The 19,452-nt window shown below is 43.9% G+C and overlaps 1 long non-coding RNA gene across 1 annotated transcript; it reads left to right on the top strand.

Moving 5' to 3' along the window:
- Nucleotides 1–8,810: 8,810 nt before the first annotated feature.
- LOC136004263 (uncharacterized) lies at nucleotides 8,811–18,069 on the top strand. Its single transcript, XR_010608346.1, has 3 exons — nucleotides 8,811–11,561; nucleotides 15,513–15,673; nucleotides 16,395–18,069. It is a non-coding gene; the product is annotated as an uncharacterized LOC136004263 (long non-coding RNA).
- The last annotated feature ends 1,383 nt before the right edge of the window (nucleotides 18,070–19,452 follow it).

Raw genomic sequence — 19,452 nt, 5'->3', positions numbered from 1 at the left:
TGGTATTGTTCTCTGGCTCAAACCAAGCTTCAGATGTCTAGGGAAAAAAGATTTTCATAGCTGCTCTGGGTTCAGCAGTAACAGTCATTTTTCTCCTTCTTAGTAGGTGGTGCAGCGCTGTGGTTTTGACTTTCGACCTGGGAACAGCGCTGATAACACCAATGTTTTTAGTTACTGCTCAAATGTTTGGTCTAGCCAAGGTCTTTGTGTGCCTCATGCTCTGTGAGGGAGGAGGGGAACCCAGGAGGAAGCAGAGACAGGACACCTGACCCAAACTAGCCAAAGAGGCATTCCATACCACAGGACGTCATTCCCAGGATGTAACTGAGAGTTACCTGGAAGGGCTAGGGAGCTGCGGGGTTGGACTAGGTATCAGTCGGTGTTCAGTCTGTTAGAAAAGGGCAAAATTTTTACGATAACTGTATAAATAGTAGAAATGATTATATTTGAAAAATTTATAAATCAATAGTGTGGTTTTGGCAATACTGTAATTTTGCAGTATTGTTTGTAGTTTTGTACCATGGTTATTCAGTAACCAATGTTACAATGGTAGGCTTGGTGGCAAGAGCTGACATAACCATATATAGTGAAGGGTATATAGGTGGATTTAAGAAAGTATTGTGAAAGTCTATTGAAGCAGAAATTATGGACACACCAAGGGTAGTCAAGTGAGATTAAGGGAATGCTGGCATCCACATAATGGTTGGGATATGTCCAAAGAACGGAAAGGTGAAAAGGACAGAGTGAGGAAGACTTCTTACTTCATCTGAGGAAGACTCCTTACTTCATCTGAGGAAGACTCCTTACTTCATCAATGCGACCACCAGAGGGGGCTGCGCAAGCGCAGAAGAGGCTGATGTCCTAATAGACTGATGTGGTAATCCTTGATGCATATGTATTAGTTAATGATGTAATCCGTGTTGAATATGTATTAGTGACCAAATTTTTAGTGTATAAATTGCGAACGCGATGTGACGAGGTCGAAGCCAGATTTGGGCGCGTGCCCCTGGTTTCCCAGCGCTGCAATAAAAAACCTCATATAACCATTCCGGTGGTTATATGTTTATTCTTATGCTAACATTTTAGCGATCCAGATGGGACCTCGCGGGCACTGCTGAGGCAGATCACATCTTGATCCTGCTCCAACTGGCACCGAGAAATTCTCGGGGAGCTATCAGCCGCAACCCACCTCCGCTGCTCACAACGGACCTCTGATACGGTAAGAAAGGTGCTTTTCTAATTTGGTTACGGTACCGATTGTTCAGTAATGTAAAGTGTACTGACTTCTGATAAGCCTGCCTGACAGACGCGGCAAAAGCTGCAATTGGTTTGGCGAAGTCTGGTCTGGTAAAGCCTGCCTGTTAGACGTGGCGAAAGCTGCGCTTGGTTGGGGCTAGGGAGCTCCCGGGGTAAGCCTGGGCGCCGTCCGTTAGACAGTAGTGAAAGCTCTGCAGGTTCGGCAAATCTGGTCTGGTTTTATGCTGCAGGATCAGCATTCGGCAAATCTGGTCTGGTTTTATGCTGCGGGATTAGCATCTGTCTGGATACGTGTTGTATACGTGTTGTAATGTAGTGCTGTGAAAGAAACTTGTTTCTAGGGATTTCTTTATATGTACAAAATGCCGTCAATTCCCAAGTCATCTCCGTTAGGCTGCATCTTAAGTCACTGGAAGGAGGGTCGGTTTGGGCAGAGCATGCAAAAGAGTAAACTAATTGATGACTGTAATGAATGGTGGACACAGTATGAACTGGAGGATCAGGAGAAATGGCCTGAAAATGGAACTTTGCAGTACAGTACTATATTACAGTTGATGTTATATTGCAAAAGGGAAGGAAAATTGGATGAGGTACCATACGTAGATATTTTCTTTACCTTAAAAAAAAAAAAAAAAAAAAAAAAGATGAATGGCAGAAATCCTATGGAATAATGATTGTTAAGGTAAATACTAATGAACAATGTAAGGGATGTGTTACTGAGAAAAGATGTATGGGGTGTCTTGCCTTAGAGAATAGTTTACAACATCAGAAAGATATTGAAAGCTTGGATTTGACGGTTGCCCCATCAGCCCCGCCGGCATTAAATGAAGAAAGGGGGGAGGAAGAGGATTTTGTAATTCAAAAATGGGAATGAATGTAGAAAGGTTAAGATATAATCAATGTGCAAATTGCAAACAGGAAGGACACTGGAAGAATGAATGTCCATTTAAGGGAGGACAATTTATGTCTACAGGGAATCCTTTTATGGGATCTGATGTAGCCAAGGCAATGGTGCTAGGAGAATTTGACAATCAAAGCTGACTAGGCAGGGCGAAAGATAAAGAACCCCTCGTGAAAGTCCAATTGGGAGAAAAAGAAGTAAAATTTTTAACAGACACAGGGGCTACATATTCAGTTTTAAATGATTTACACGGGGGTTAGGGGAAAGAACTACAATTATGGGAGCCACAGGGAAGGAGGAAATATGGCCATTCTTGCAGCCCCTAGATCTGCGATTCAGAGGGAAGGAATTAACACACGAATTTCTATATGTACCTGAATGCCCCATTCCCCTTTTAGGATGGGACTTATTGGCCAAATTGGATGCAGTGATCATTTTTGAAAATGGTGAATTAATAATGCAAATCCCCAAATCAAAAGCAGGACAGATCTTGGTTCTTAAAGAAAAACCCATTGCTCAAATTCCAAAAGAGGTAGAAGAGGCTGTGATACCGGTAGTTTGGGGAACAGAAATCCCGGGAAAATCAAAAGCAGCTCAACCAGTAACAGTGAAATTAAAAGATAGGGTTAGACCTGTAAGAGTTAAACAATATCCACTGAAGCTAGAGGAAAGATTTGGGATTATAAAAATAATTGAGAAATTTTTGAAATATCGAATTTCGGAAGGATGTGAATCAGAATATAACACACCAATTTTTCCAGTAAGAAAACCAAACGGTGAATATAGGTTAGTACAGGATCTGAGGGCAATAAATGAAATAACAAAAGATATCCACCCAGTGGTAGCAAATCCTTATACACTGTTAACATCTGTGAAGGAAAAATATAAATGGTTTACAGTGGTTGATTTAAAAGATGCCTTCTTCTGCATTCCTCTTGATAAAAATAGCAGGAAACTGTTTGCATTTGAATGGGAAGAATCCACGGAGCAGACAAAAAACACAACTAACGTGGACCAGACTACCACAAGGATTCGAAAACAGTCCAACCCTTTTTGGGAATCAATTGGCTAAAGAACAGGAGGCATGGACTACTCAAGGAAAGCTATAGGTACCGACATCACAATATCTCTTATTGCAATATGTAGATGACATCTTTATTGTGCCATAACAGAAATCATTATGCAAAAAAGACTAAAGCCAAAACACAGCACTGTGCCAGCTACTAGTAAGAAAAATAACTGTTACAGCTGAAACCAGGACACAATCCCATGATATTTGAGAAGTCATGGAGGTCAGGCTAGGTCCCTGGTGACTAGAAAAAGGTCAATATCACACACATTTTTAAAAGGGGTAGAAAGGAGGACCCTGGGAACTACCAACCTGTCAGCCTCACCTCTGTGCCTGGAAAGATCATGGAACAGATCCTTCTAGGGGTCATGCTAAGGCACATGGAGGACAGGGAGGTGATTCAAGGCCGCCAGCATGGCTTCATCAAGGGCAAGTCCTGCCTGACCAACCTAGTGGCCTTCTATGATGGAGCTACTACACTGGTGGACAAAAAGACTTTGACACAGTTCCCCACAACATCCTTCTCTCTAAACTGGATATGGTTTTGATGGGTGGAGTGTTTGGTGGATGAGGAATTGGCTTCATGGTTGCATCCAGACAGTAGTGGTCAATGGCTCTATGTCTGTATGGACACTAGTTACAAGTGGCATCCCTCAGGTCCATACTGGGACCAGTACTCTTTAATATCTTCATCAACGCCATCATAGACAGTGGGACTTGGACAAGCTCAAGAGGTAGGCCCATGCAAGCCTCATGAGGCTCAATAGGGCCAAGTGCAGGATCCTGCACCGAGGATGAGGCAACCCCCAGTATTAATACAGGCTGGGGCATGAAGGGATTGATAGTACTCCTGGGGGTACTGGTGGATGAAAGATTGGATATGAGCTGGCAATGTGGGCTCGCAGCTCAGAAGGCCAATTGTATCTTGGGCTGCATCCAAAGGACTGTGGCCAGCAAGTCAAAGGAGGTGATTCTGCTCCTCTACTCTGCTCTGGAGTCCTGCATCCAGCTCTGGAGTCCGCAGTACAGAAAAGATATGGACCTGTTGGAGAGGGTCCAGAGAAGGGCCACAAAAATGATCAGAGGGATGGAGCACCTCTTCTATGAGAAAAGGCTGAAAAAGTTGGGGTTGTTCAGCCTGGAGAAGACTCTGGGGAGACCTTATTGTGGACTTTCAGTTCTTAAAAGGGGCCTATAAGAATCATAGAATCAACAAGGTTGGAAAAGACCTTTAAGATCATCAAGTCCAACCATTACTCCAGGACTGCTAAGACCACCACTAAACCATGTCACTGAGGGCCTTATCTACATGGTTTGTGAACACCTCCAGGGATGGTGATTCCACCACTTCCATGGGCAGCTGGTCCAATACCTGATTACCCTCTCTGTGAAGAAGTTGTTCTTAATATCCAGTCTAAACCTCCCCTGGCACAGCTTGAGGCTGTTACCTCCTGTCCTATCACTTGGTACTTGGGAGAAGAGATCTCCTTTCAGGTAGTTGTAGAGAGCGATAAGGTCCCCCCTGAGCCTTCTCTTCTCCAGATTAACACACACACACACACACCCCCCGCAGTTTCCTCAGCCATTCCTCATAAGACTTGTGCTCCAGGCCCTTCACCAGCTTCATTGCCCTTCTTTGGACCTGCTCCAGCACCTCAATGTCTTTCTTGTAGTGAGGGGTCCAGAAGTGAACACAGTATTCAAGGTGCAGCCTTACAAGTGTCAAGTACAGGGGGACAATCACTGCCCTAGTTCTGTTGGCCACACTATCGATGATACAGGCCAGGATGGTATTTGCCTTCTTGCCCACCTGGGCACACTGCTGGCTCATATTCAGCCACCTGTCGACTAACACCCTCAGGTCCTTTTCCACCAGGCAGCTTTCCAGCCATTCTTCCCCAAGCCTGTAGCGTTGCACGGGGTTGCTGTGACTCATATGCAGGACCCACCACTTTGCCTTATTGAACCTCATACCATTGGCCACTGCCCATTGATCCAGCCTGTCCAGGCCCTTCTGCAGAGCCTTCCTGTCCTTCAGCTGGGAAAGAATTTTTAACAGGGCTTGTTGTGATAGGATGAGGGGTAATGGTTTTAAACTAAAAGAGGGGAGACTCAGGCTAGATGTGAGGAAAAAATTCTTTACAATGAAGGTGGTAAAATACTGGAACAGGTTGCCCAGAGGTGGTAGATGCACCATAGAATCATAGAATCAGTGTAGTTAGGGTTGGAAAGGACCTTAAGGTCATCTAGTTCCAACCCCCCTGCCATGAGCAGGGACACCTCATCCTAGACCATGTTGCCCAAAGCTCTGTCCATCCCTGGATACATTCAAGGCCAGGATGGATGTGATTCTGGGCAACCTGATCTAGTTGAAGATGTCCCTGCTCATTGCAGGGGGGTTGGACTAGATGACTTTTGAAGGTCCCTTCCAACCCAAACTATTCTGTGATTCTGTGATTCTATGATTCTATGATTCCATGAATGGGTTTGCCTTTTCCCATGAGAGGAGCAATCCACACTGCCTTCTTGAGCCACTTCCCTATGTGCACTATGGGGACCTTATCTCCTCCCACATTATGTAGGGGTTTCGTTTGGTCAGGACCAGTACGGTTAGCAGATCCTCTGGTGTTAAACCATCAAAGTGGCTTCTGCTAATTTTGTATCTCAGTGCTTCCATGCCCCATTACCCAATGCTCTCAACACAGTCTTTAACAGTCTAATATATCTATCAGTCTTTCCAGTCTTGTAGGTAACAGGGGATGTGATACACCCACTCATTCCCGTGTTTCTTTGCCCAGGAGTTCATGAGGTTATTTTGGAAATAAGTCCCATTGAAAGGTTAAATTCTTTCTGGGGTACCATGTCACCACAAAATTTGCCTTTCAAGTCCTAAGACGGTGTTTCGAGCAGTGGCATGGTTTACAGAGTATATTTCTAGCCAACTGCTAGTTGCTTCCACCATGGTGAGTATGTAGCGCTTGCCTTGGCATGTTTGTGGCAGTGGTCCAATATAGTCAATTTGCCAGGCATTGCCATATCAAAAACCCAGCCACAGCCCTCTATTCCAGGGAAATTTTACTCATGTGGCTTGTTTGATTATGGCACACGTTTCACATTCATGAGTGACCTGTGTGATGGCCCCATGGTCACGTCCACCCCTTGATCATGAGCCCATCTGTATGTTGCATCTCTCCCTAGATGTCCCAATGTTTCATGGGCCCATTGAGCTACAAATAGCTCACCCTTACACTCCCAGTCCAGGACTATCTGAGCTACTTCAATTTTGACAGTCTTGTCTACCTCTTCATTGTTTCAATGTTCTTCAGAGGCATGTGAACATCTACATGACATACCTTTAGAGCCATGATTTCTACCTGGGCAGTGATGTCCTGCCACAATGCAGCAGGCCAGATGGGTTTACCCCTTCACTGCCAATTGTTTTTCTTCCACTGTTGTAGCCATCCCCATGGGGCATTAGCCACCATTCAGGCATCAGTATAGAATACTGGCACTTTTCTCATTCATCAATCTGTAGGGCTAGTTGGGTGGCTTTCACTTCTGCAAACTGACTTGACTAACCTTGTCCTTCAACGGCTTCAATGACTTTTCATGTGGGACTCCACGGCAGCTTTCCATTTCTGATGGTTCCCTACTGTGGTGTATCACGATGTTAGAGAAAGGGGTGGAATTTTTACGATAACTAAATATTAGAAATGATTATATTTGAAAAATTTATAAATCAATAGTGTGGTTTTGGAAATACTGTAATTTTGCAGTATTGTTTGTAGTTTTGTACCATAGTTATTCAGTAACCAATGTTAACAATGGTAGGCTTGGTGGCAAGAGCTAACATAACCATATATGGTGAAGGGCGTATGGGTGGATTTAAGAAAGCATTGTGAAAGTCTATTGAAGCAGAAATTAATGGACACACCAAGGGTAGTCAAGTGAGAATAAGGGAATGCTGGCGTCCACTCAATGGCTGGGATATATCCAAAGAACAGAAAGGTGAAAAGGACAGAGTGAGGAAGACTTCTTACTTCATCTGAGGAAGACTCCTTACTTCATCAATGCGACCACCAGAGGGGGCTGCGCAAGCGCAGAAGAGGCTGATGTCCTAATAGACTGATGTGGTAATCCTTGATGCATATGTATTAGTTAATGATGTAATCCGTGTTGAATATGTATTAGCGACCAAATTTTTAGTGTATAAATTGCGAACGCGATGTGACGAGGTCGAAGCCAGATTTGGGCGCGTGCCCCTGGTTTCCCAGCGCTGCAATAAAGCACCTCATATAACCATTCCGGTGGTTATGTGTTTATTCTTACGCTAACATTTTGGCGACCCAGGTGGGACCTTGCGGGCACTGCTGAGGCGGATCGCGTCTTGATCCTGCTCCAGCTGGCACCGAGAAATTCTTGGGGAGCTATCAGCCGCGACCGACCTCCGCTGCTCACGACGGACCTCTGATACGGTAAGAAAGGTGCTTTTAATTTGGTTACTTCGGTTACAGTACCAACTGTTGAGTAATGTAAAGTGTAGTAATGTAAAGTGTAGTACTGACTTCTGATAAGCCTGCCTGATAGACTGTCGTGGTTTAAACCGATCCACACAGCTCGTCCACTCACTCCCCCCCCGACCCTCCCCACTCCCGGAGGGATGGGGAGGAGAATCAGGAGAATGTAACTCCCACGGGTTGAGATAAGAACAGCCCAGTAACTAAGGTATAACACAAATCACTACTGCTACCACCAATGATAATATTGATAAGAGAAAATAACAGGAGAATACGATACCACCGCCAAACGAGTTCGACCCCCCTGAAGAGAGAGTGTGCCCTTCCGGGAAACTCCCAAGTACCTCCCTGAGCATGACGTCCTGTGGTATGGAATACCTCTTTGGCTAGTTTGGGTCAGGTGTCCTGTCTCTGCTTCCTCCCGGCCTCCCCTCGTCCCCAGCAGAGCATGAGACTCACAAAGTCCTTGGCCAGAATAAGCATTACTTAACAGCAATTAAAAACAATCGGTGTTATCAGCTCTCTGCCCAGGCTGGAAGTCAAAACACAGAGCTTGCACCAGTTACTAAGAAGGAGCAAAACGGCTCCTGGTAAACCCAGGACATAGACGTGGCAAAAGCTGCACTTGGTTTGGCGAAGTCTGGTGTTGAGTAATGTAAAGTGTAGGACCGACTTCTGATAAGCCTGCCTGATAGACGTGGCGAAAGCTGCACTTGGTTTGGCGAAGTCTGGTTGTGGGGGATTGGCTTGTCGAAAAAGGTCACATTCCCATCAACGAGCTGAAACAAGACATCTGTGTAGAACATGGTGCAGACTTCTCACGCCAGATAATGAGGAACTGAAGGACACCGGCAAACAGCAACATACTATGACCAATCACAGCCAAGGACACTAAGCGATAAGTGTATGAGAAAGAGGATGGTGGGGGGGTGCATGGTGTAGCTGCAAAAATGTAGAGCTTACGCAATGCCTTATTTGTGCCAGAACCAATCAAGTGCCTAGTATTTGCATATTTACTGTTATATTAACCGAAGGTAGAAGCCCAATAAACGAAGCTTGCTGTTAACTCATATTGAGTCGTCCAAGTCTTCCTTTCACGACAAATGGTGACCCTGACGTGATACTTGTCTTCGCTTGGATGGTAACAACACCACGGCCGTGAAAACTGGCACTTGGCTCCGATTTTGCCCCGGAGGGTCAAAGCGGCGCATCGCGCGAAAGGACGACCGTATAGACGGGATCTGGGCGCTGCCGGACTTGCAGTGGCTGTATCGACAGCGTTGCACCAAGGAGGAGGAGCAGCCGAAGCCTCGTAGGGCAACGGAGCGCGAGCACCTTAAAAGGGGGTATGGAGAGGCAAGCTGCCCTAAATTTATTAAATTGCTTTTTAGAAAAGCGCGGTATTAAGGAGAAGGACTTAATCCAGGGGGTTGGAGAAGCCTTTGAGCTTGGGACTTGGGAAAAAACCGCTAAGGAAGAAGTCTCTGTTTTATGGATGTTTTCAGTCCTTAAGGTGAAGGGAGCAACCTTTAAAGAGACAGACTTAAATTTAATGTTGAAATGGTCGAAGACGCATTATCCAGAGACTGATGAGTCTACCGTATCTGAGGTCTCTTTGTGGAATGGTGCACGAGTTAAGTTGTGGGACGCAGCCACTAAAGGCAGTGACACTGTGAAACATTTGTTAGTCATTTGGAGAACTATTTTAGAGACGTTAAAGTCAAAAAGTGAGATCGTGGAACCCAGTGACCCCTGGCCACCCCTGAGCCTCTGCCAGTTGCCGCCGCGTCTGCAAAGACTGAGGACAGAGATGAAGACAGTCTTTTTGACCCGGACCCTATTGACCCCGAGAAGGAACCTGTGCATGCTCATCAGGCTGCTGCTGCTGCTCCTGAGGTTCTGACGCCTGTTAATTCTGATGCTGACCTGGATGGTCCTCTTAACATGGAGCCGGAAAAGAAGCCTGATTTATGTCACCCAGATCCTCATGATAAATGGGCAGCTGTAAAGGGAGAAGCGAGATGGGTGGGGGATGCAGATGTATTGTGTACTTTCCCTGTGATGTATGTGCTGGATCAAGACCCGCAGTGGGAAGGTCTCTCGTATGCCCTTATCAGGGGTATCGGGCGGACTGTGACGAACCGTGGACTTGGGGCCCCATATACAACTCATTTGATACAGTCTGTCTGTGATACTCATGTACTAGAAGTTGACAAAAATATCTATGATTCTATTGATGCTTGGAAACCTTTATAGATATTGCTGGCCACTTCTTCTGACATAGGCTGGCCACCTGTGTCAGAATGAGTGTGCATTTTGGTCAGTATAAAAGCCCAAGCCTCATGCGATGTGGGGGAGGCAGAGCCTCTGCGGGGACGCTCGCTAGGGCTGAGCCTGCCACCTCACACTGCGATGATGCTTGTTGGAGCTGGTTTCCTGATAGTCTTCACAGAGTCCTTGTGCCACGTTCTGTACGTGGGACTGTGTAGTGCGAGTAATGATTGTCTGAAATTTGTGTTTCAAATATTGTAGTTGTGTGAAGTGTGCTTGGGGGATCCCATATGCATACGTATGTGTGTGTGTGTGATGAGGGCAGATAGTGTTCTATGTATTTTTTTTATTATCGTGTTCGTGTAAAAGTTTTTAACAAGTAGCAGTTTAACATTTCAGGCAAGAAAGGGTTAATGCAAAAGTGCGGTTGCTGACAGGTATTTATGGTTGCTGCTGAAGCAGGCAGGCAGCTGTAGCTTCTGCCGAGCTGTTTGTAGCCGTACAAAACAGGGTGAACAACTTTAGAAAAAAGGTAAAGTTGCAGAGCACGGGTAGACAAATGCGAATTCAGATGATAGATTGGAAATCTATTCAGAGAGGAGCTCTGTCAAACAATGATTTTGATTGTTTGCAGGCCTTGCAGGAAAAGATTCTCGCCTTTCCTGTTAAGTACCAGATGAACGCTCAAGGTCAGGCAATAAATGCTGAAATATTTCCCTTAAATTGGAAATTGCTATCTCAGTTAAGGCAAACTGTTTTTTCTACAGACATTCAGTCTAAACCCACTAAGCAAATGTTGTCATATATTTGGAGAACAGATTTACTGTTATATTAAAAGTATTGTGCAAAATAACTTTTATGTAACCCGCTTATAGCACTTCGAAAATATTTAGCTGATTTTAGAAGTACAGATTTTGAATTACTCGAGTTATTTGAAAATCGAGGTTCGCTTCATAGAGCTGCATATACGTTTGCTTTACAAGCTGCTTCGCCGTTATAGGTCTCATAATTATAAGAAGTTTGTTGCTTTGTTGTACTTTGCAATGTTGTTCTGCTTGTTTACAACGACTCCTGACTCAGTCCTTATTCCTTCATAAAGAAAAAGGGGGGAATTGTGGGGGATTGGCTTGTCAAAAAAGGTCACGTTCCCATCAACGAGCTGAAACAAGACATCTGTGTAGAACATGGTGCAGACTTCTCACGCCAGATAATGAGGAACTGAAGGACACCGGCAAACAGCAACATACTATGACCAATCACAGCCAAGGACACTAAGCGATAAGTGCATGAGAAAGAGGATGGTGGGGGGGTGCACGGTGTAGCTGCAAAAATGTAGAGCTTACGCAATGCCTTATTTGTGCCAGAACCAATCAAGTGCCTAGTATTTGCATATTTACTGTTATATTAACCGAAGGTAGAAGCCCAATAAACGAAGCCTGACAGACGCGACGAAAGCTGCACTATGTTTGGCGAAGTCGGGTCTGGTAAAGCCTGCCTGTTAGACGCGGAGAAAGCTGCGCTTGGTTGGGGCTAGGGAGCTCCCAGGGTAAGCCTAGGCGCCGTCTGTTAGACAGTAGCGAAAGCTCTGTAGGTTCGGCAAACATGGTTATGGTATTGGTATTTGTGCTGCAGGATCAGCATTTGTCAGTATAATTTCTGTAACATAGTGGTAAGTGTGTGGGGGGGTTTTGGAGATCTCTTTGTATTTACAAAATCCCGTTGGTCCCTAAGTCGTCTCCATTAGGTTGTATTTTAAGTCACTGGAAGGAGGGTCGGTTTGGGCAGAGCATGCAAAAGAGTAAACTAATTGATTACTGTAATGTATGGTTGTCGTGGTTTAAACCCAACCACAAAACTCGTTCACTCACTTCCCCCCCCTTCTTGCCTTCCCTCTACTCCTGGAGGGACGGAGAGGATAATCGAAAAGAATGCAACTCCCACAGTTTGAGATAAGAACAGTTTAGTAAGTAAGGTATAACACAAACCACTACTGCTACCACCAATAATAATAATGATAAAGAAAATAACAAGGGGAAAGAATACAACACCTCAACACCAGCCGACCGATAACTCACCCAACCCCACCCGACTGAGCATCGACTGATACCTCGTCCAACCCTGCAGTCCCTAGCCCTTCTGGGGTAAATCTCGATTACATCCTGGGCATGATGTGCGGTGGTATGGAATACCTCTTTGGTCAGTTTGGGTCGGGTGTCCTGTCTCTGCTTCCTCCCGGCCTCCCCTCCTCCCTGGCAGAGCATGAGGCTCACAAAGTCCTTGGCCAGACCAAAAATTTGAGCAGCAACTGAAAACATCGGCGTTATCAGCACTGTTCCCGGGCCAAATGATCAAAGCACAGCACTGTACTAGCTCCTAAGAAGGAGAAAAATGACTGCTACTGCTGAACCCAGGACAATGGTGGATGCAATATGAATTAGAAGACCAGGAAAAATGGCCTGAGAATGGAACTTTACATTATAATACTATCTTGTAGTTGATGTTGTATTGCAAAAGGGAAAGAAAATGTGACGAGTTTCAAGGGAGGCAGGAGCGAGCTGGAAAGCCCTGCTGCCGCCTTCCTCCCACCCACCCACCCCTCCTCCTTTACCCCTCTCCTTTCCCCACCCCCTTTCACCCCCTCCAGAAAAAAGAAAAAAAAAAAAAAAAGGAAAATTTAAAAAAAAAAAAAAAAGATGAATGGCAGAAATCCTATGGAATAATGATTGTTAAGGTAAATACTAATGAACAATGTAAGGGATGTGTTACTGAGAAAAGACGTATGGGGTGTCTTGCCTTAGAGAATAGTTTACAACATCAGAAAGATATTGAAAGCTCGGATTTGACGGTTGCCCCATCAGCCCCGCCGGCATTAAATGAAGAAAGGGGGGAGGAAGAGGATTTTGTAATTCAAAAATGGGAATGAATGTAGAAAGAATAGGATATAATCAGTGTGCAAATTGCAAACAGGAAGGACACTGGAAGAATGAATGTCCATTTAGGGGAAGACAATTTATGTCTCCAGGGAATCCTTTTATGGGATCTGATGTAGCTAAGGCAATGGTGCTAGGAGAATTTGACAATCAAAGCTAACTAGGCAGGGCGAAAGATAAAGAACCCCTCGTGAAAGCCCAATTGGGAGAAAAAGAAGTAAAATTTTTAACAGACACAGGGGCTACATATTCAGTTTTAAATGATTTACACGGGGGTTAGGGGAAAGATCTACGACAATTTGCTGTTTAATATTTTCATCAATGACCTGGATGAGGGAACTGAGTGCACCATCAGCAAGTTCGCTGATGACACAAAACTGGGAGGAGTGGCTGACACACCAGAAGGCTGTGCTGCCATTCAGCGAGACCTGGACAGGCTGGAGAGTTGGGCGGGGAGAAACTTGATGAAATTTAACAAGGGCAAGTGTAGAGTCTTGCATCTGAAGAACAGCCCCATGTACCAGTACAGGTTGGGGGTTGACCTGCTGGAAAGTAGCGAAGGGGAAAGGGACCTGGGGGTCCTGGTGGATAGGAGGATGACCATGAGCCAGCAATGTGCTCTTGCGGCCAAGAAGGCAAATGGCATCTTAGGGTGCATTAGAAAGGGAGTGGTTAGTAGGTCAAGAGAGGTTCTCCTCCCCCTCTACTCAGCCTTGGTGAGGCCGCATCTGGAATATTGCGTCCAGTTCTGGGCCCCTCTGTTCAAGAAGGACAGGGAATTGCTGGAAGGAGTCCAGCGCAGAGCCACAAAGATGATTAAGGGAGTGGAACATCTCCCTTATGAGGAGAGGCTGAGGGAGCTGGGTCTCTTTAGCTTGGAGAAGAGGAGACTGAGGGGTGACCTCATCAATGTTTACAAATATGTAAAGGGTAGGTGTCAGGATGATGGAGCTAGGCTTTTTTCAGTGATATCCAGTGATAGGACAAGGGGCAATGGGTGTAAACTGGAGCATAGGAAGTTCCACGTTAACATCAGGAAGAACTTCTTTACTGTAAGAGTGACAGAGCACTGGAACAGGTTGCCCAGGGGGGTTGTGGAGTCTCCTACACTGGAGATATTCAAGGCCCGCCTGGACAAGTTCCTGTGTGATGTACTGTAGGTTACCCCGCTCTTGCAGGGGGGTTGGACTAGATGATCTTTTGAGGTCCCTTCCAACCCTTGGGATTCTGTGATTCTGTAATTGTGGGAGCCACAGGGAAGGAGGAAATACGGCCATTCTTGCAGCCCCTAGATCTGCGATTTAGAGGGAAGGAATTAACACACGAATTTCTATATGTACCTGAATGCCCCATTCCCCTTTTAGGATGGGACTTATTAGCTAAATTAGATGCAAGAATTATTTTTGAAAATGGTGAATTAATAATGCAAATCCCCAAATCAAAAGCAGGACAGATCTTGGTTCTTAAAGAAAAACCCATTGCTCAAATTCCAAAAGAGGTAGAAGAGGCTGTGATACCGGTAGTTTGGGGAACAGAAATCCCGGGAAAATCAAAAGCAGCTCAACCAGTAACAGTGAAATTAAAAGATGGGGTTAGGCCAGTAAGAGTTAAACAATATCCACTGAAGCTAGAGGAAAGATTTGGGATTGTAAAAATAATTGAGAAATTTTTGAAATATCGAATTTTGGAAGGATGTGAATCAGAATATAACACACCAATTTTTCCAGTAAGAAAACCAAACGGTGAATATAGGTTAGTACAGGATCTGAGGGCAATAAATGAAATAACAAAAGATATCCACCCAGTAGTAGTAAATCCTTATACACTGTGATTCGGAGAAAACTCCAGGAGCAAACTTGCCAAGAAAGTTTTCAAGCTGACAAGCAGGTATTCTTTACTGCGGCGCCGGGAGACATGGGGGATAGCACCTCCTAACGTGTGTCTCTCTGTTGCTACACAAGCCGTCCTTGTATAGTCCCTGGGCATACATACATTACGTCATTTTCCAGAAAGTTCCCCGCATGCATACAGAATTGTGGTGGTGGCCTCTGAGGGTCGTTTACTTCTTCCAACAATCTTCATCACTTCTGGCAGCCTTTGGAGCACGCGCAGTAGATGCTCATACCAGTTTAATTGGTTCGTTAGCACCAGAGACATAATAATCCTCCTGTCCTCCTACTTATCAGTTAGTTTAACTGTAGCCCATCCTGGACACCTGCCACTTCCAGATACTCCTTATCCCTGTGTCCTGTTCTTCTAGACTGTTTTTCTTAAAACTGTGTCAACTATAACAATTTATCTTGTACGAGAATGCTCAGTGTGTTCTCTAGCTGCATTCTATTTTTTTTTTCTATGTATCATGCTCCTCAGTATTTTTCCATTGCTACTCTTACAAAGCCATCAAACTTAACATTACTTAAAATTGATTCTAAAGGTTTATATATTCCATTTTGTAATTTTGTGTCCCCCTTGTCTCAACTGTTAACATCTGTGAAGGAAAAATATAAATGGTTTACAGTGATTGATTTAAAAGATGCCTTCTTCTGCATTCCTCTTGATAAAAATAGCAGGAAACTGTTTGCATTTGAATGGGAAGAATCCACAGAGCAGATGAAAAACACAACTCACGTGGACCAGACTACCACAAGGATTCAAAAACAGTCCAACCCTTTTTGGGAATCAATTGGCTAAGGAACTGGAGACATGGACTACTCAAGGAAAGCTACAGGTACCGACATCACAATATCTCTTATTGCAATACGTAGATGACATCTTTATTGCGACAGAACAGAAATCATTATGCATAAAAGTGACTACTGAAATCCTGAACCAGCTAGGAATGAAAATTGCATAGAGGCAATTTGTGCCATTCCAGAACCACTGAATTTACATGAGTTAAGAACATTTTTGGGCATGGCAGGAGGGTGCAGGTTGTGGATAATGAATTACGGACTCATTGCTAAACCCCTGTATGAAGCCCAAAAATCACACACTTTTCTTTGGGACAAACCACAGAAAGAGGCCTTTAAAAAACTGAAGAAGGCGTTAATGAAATCACCAGCATTGGGACTCCCATATTTGACAAAGGACTTTCAGTTTTTTGTTCCATGAGAGGCAGAGATTGGCGTTGGGAGTATTAACCCAGAAAATTGGAAGCTGGAAAAGACCAGTAGGATATTTTTCGAAACAACTGGATCCGGTAAGTGCGGGATGGCCTTCATGTTTAAGAGCGGTAGCGGCAACTATTGTTCTAATACAGGAGGCCAGAAAACTGACTCTGGGAAAACATATTGAAGTGTTTGTACCACATATGGTAACAACTGTCTTGGAACAAAAAGGGGGGTATTGATTATCCCCTAGCTGAATGATGAAATATCAAGCAATCTTAACAGAACAAGATGATGCAAGTCTAAAGACTACTAACTTGTTAAATCCACCAACTTTTCTAGGAACTGACCTAGAGGAAGGAATTCTTGAACATAACTGCATAGAGGTCATCGAGCATACATATGCAACCAGAACAGACTTAAAAGATGTACCTCTTGAGCAACCGGACTGGGAACTTTTCACAGATGGAAGCAGCTTTGTGGAGAACGGAACACGGTATGCAGGATATGCTGTGACAACGCAACAAAAGGTAATTGAAGCAAAAGCATTGCCTCCTGGGACGTCAGCTCAACGGGCAGAGCTGATAGCTCTTACAAGAGCGTTGGAACTGAGTGACGATAAAAAGGTAAATGTATGGACTGATTCAAAGTATGCGTTTGGTGTAGTACATATACATGGAGCATTATGGAAGGAACGAGGACTGTTGTCTTCACAAGGGACTAATATAAAATATCAAGAAGAAATTTTGAAACTGATAATTGCTGTACAAAAAACCAAACAGGCAGCCATTATGCATTGTAAAGCACACCAAGGAGGAACTTCGAAGATATCCGAAGGAAATATACTGGCAGATCAGACAGCTCGACAAGTTGCCCAAAAGGTATGGAACATGATGGCCCTGATACCTCTCAAGGTAAGCCCACTCCATACCTATCTTCCACAAGACCCAAAATATTCAAAAGAAGATGAAAAGCTGGCAGGACTTTTGAAGGCTCAAAAGAATTCTGAAGGGTGGTATACAACAACAACTGGACAGGTAATAGTACCACCAGCAATAATGCGAAAAATCCTACAAACTGAACACCAGAAATGTCATTGGGGTGCAGAAGCATTGGTAACTTATTTAAAACGAGGAATAATTTCCACACAGATGCTAACTATGACAAAAGCAATAAGGTCAAAATGTGAAATTTGTTTAAAAGATAATCCAGTAGTAAAAAGGCAAGTTAAGATGGGAAGAATTAGGATAGGAGTGGAACCAGGAGATTACTGACAGGTTGATTTTGCGGAACTACCAAAAGTACAAGGGTACAAATATCTGCTAATAGGGGTTGACACTTTTTCCAGATGGCCAGAAGCCCTTCCCTGTCGCACCAATCAGGCAAAGGAAACGGTGAAATGGTTGCTTAGAGAAATCATTCCACAATTCGGAGTCCCTTTAGGGATATCGTCAGATAGGGGTCCACATTTTGTTGCAACCATAGTACAAGAATTTAGTAAACAATTAGGGGTATCATGGAACTTACATACCCCCTGGAGGCCCCAATCTAGTGGACAGGTAGAAAAGATAAATCAAACAACAAAGAGACAAATCAGTAAAATATGTCAAGAGGCCAGAATAAAATGGCCACAAGCATTATCTATAGCTCTGTTACGAATCAGAGTAAAACCCAGAAGTGGAATGCCAGTAAGCCCCTATGAGATCCTCTATGGAAAGCCATACTTGGCAGGAACCCTCCACAGGAACTAAAGTAGGATGGGCTATGGAATCCTTATTTGCTCAAGTTGCAGCATATCGGAATAGAGAAATGATTTATGATCTGATTGGTCAGACAGAAAGATTAGCCAGAGCAACGAGGAAGGGATTCAGAGACATGAATTTGCAGTTGCAAGCAACAACTAAAATGACCTTGCAGAACAGAATAGACCATTGTCATATTCATATTCCTAATGTAACTGTGGACATAGAATACGCTATTTCCCAATTGACTAAAGTTGAAAAAGAAGTGGAAAAAGAAGGAGAATATATTGAACAAAATTGGATTGAAGCACTCTTTGATAGTTTGGGCCTTCACCTCACAGGATGGGTCCATTCCCTCGTGCAAACTATATTTGTGATACTGATTGAATTTTTCATGCTATGTCTGATGTATCTTTGTATCCGAAAGGAAATAGCCCAAAGCAGTACACGGACTCATCGAATTATAGGAGCAGTACCTAGGGAACATCCAAAGTAACCCACACCTCCACCTACTTATCAAGAGACAGCTACCTAAGAGAATGAAAATACTTACTTGAGTGAAGTATTTTCAAAGGGGGGAAATGTTAGAAAAAGGGGCGTAATTTTTACGATAACTATATAAATAGTAGAAATTATTATATTTGAAAAATTTATAAATCAATAGTGTGGTTTTGGAAATACTGTAATTTTGCAGTATTGTTTGTAGTTTCGTACCATGGTTATTCAGTAACCAATGTTACAATGGTAGGCTAGGTGGCAAGAGCTAACATAACCATATATGGTGAAGGGCGTATGGGTGGATTTAAGACAGTATTGTGAAAGTCTATCGAAGCAGAAATTAATGGACACACCAGGGTAGTCAAGTGAGAATAAGAGAATGCTGGCGTCCACACAATGGTTGGGATATATCCAAAGAACAGAAAGGTGAAAAGGACAGAGTGAGGAAGACTCCTTACTTCATCAATGCGACCACCAGAGGGGGCTGCGCAAGCGCAGAAGAGGCTGATGTCCTAATAGACTGATGTGGTAATCCTTGATGCATATGTATTAGTTAATGATGTAATCCGTGTTGAATATGTATTAGCGACCAAATTTTAGTGTATACATTGCGAACGCCATGTGACGAGGTCGAAGCCAGATTTGGGCGAGTGCCCCTGGTTTCCCAGCACTGCGATAAAGCACCTCATATAACCATTCCGGTGGTTACGTGTTTATTCTTACGCTAACACTTGCATCTCGTTGTGAGTGCAGAGTTTCACCTGCCTCATCCAGTAAAAAGTCATTACTATAGGAAAGCACACACAGATTTACATTAGCAATATAACTACTACAGGGTGTAGCAGTATGTTGAAGATGCTGGTGGCAGTGGGGGACCAGCCAAAGAAATTTCCTTCCAGTGGAGTTCTCCCACCCTCTCAATTTGTTCCATTACCTACTTTATAACACTACCATGGTATTAGAATCTTTCTAACTTTTGCCTTGGCGTTTTCTAGCAGCTGCTGCAAATTTGCATACTCTAACATCTTTTATAAGTGACAAATCCATACAATACAGGGTGTTGTTTCTTATTAGCAACTGGCTAGTAAATACAGGTGGTTTTATACACAAAATCACAGCCTCTAATAATAGCTACTTTAAAAGCACACATATTCAAGTTG

This window comes from Lathamus discolor, chromosome W, assembly GCF_037157495.1.
Source record: "Lathamus discolor isolate bLatDis1 chromosome W, bLatDis1.hap1, whole genome shotgun sequence".
Taxonomy (NCBI): Eukaryota; Metazoa; Chordata; class Aves; order Psittaciformes; family Psittacidae; genus Lathamus; species Lathamus discolor.
The sequence above is the reverse complement of the archived record's forward strand: the minus strand, read 5'-3'. Positions and strand labels throughout refer to the sequence as shown.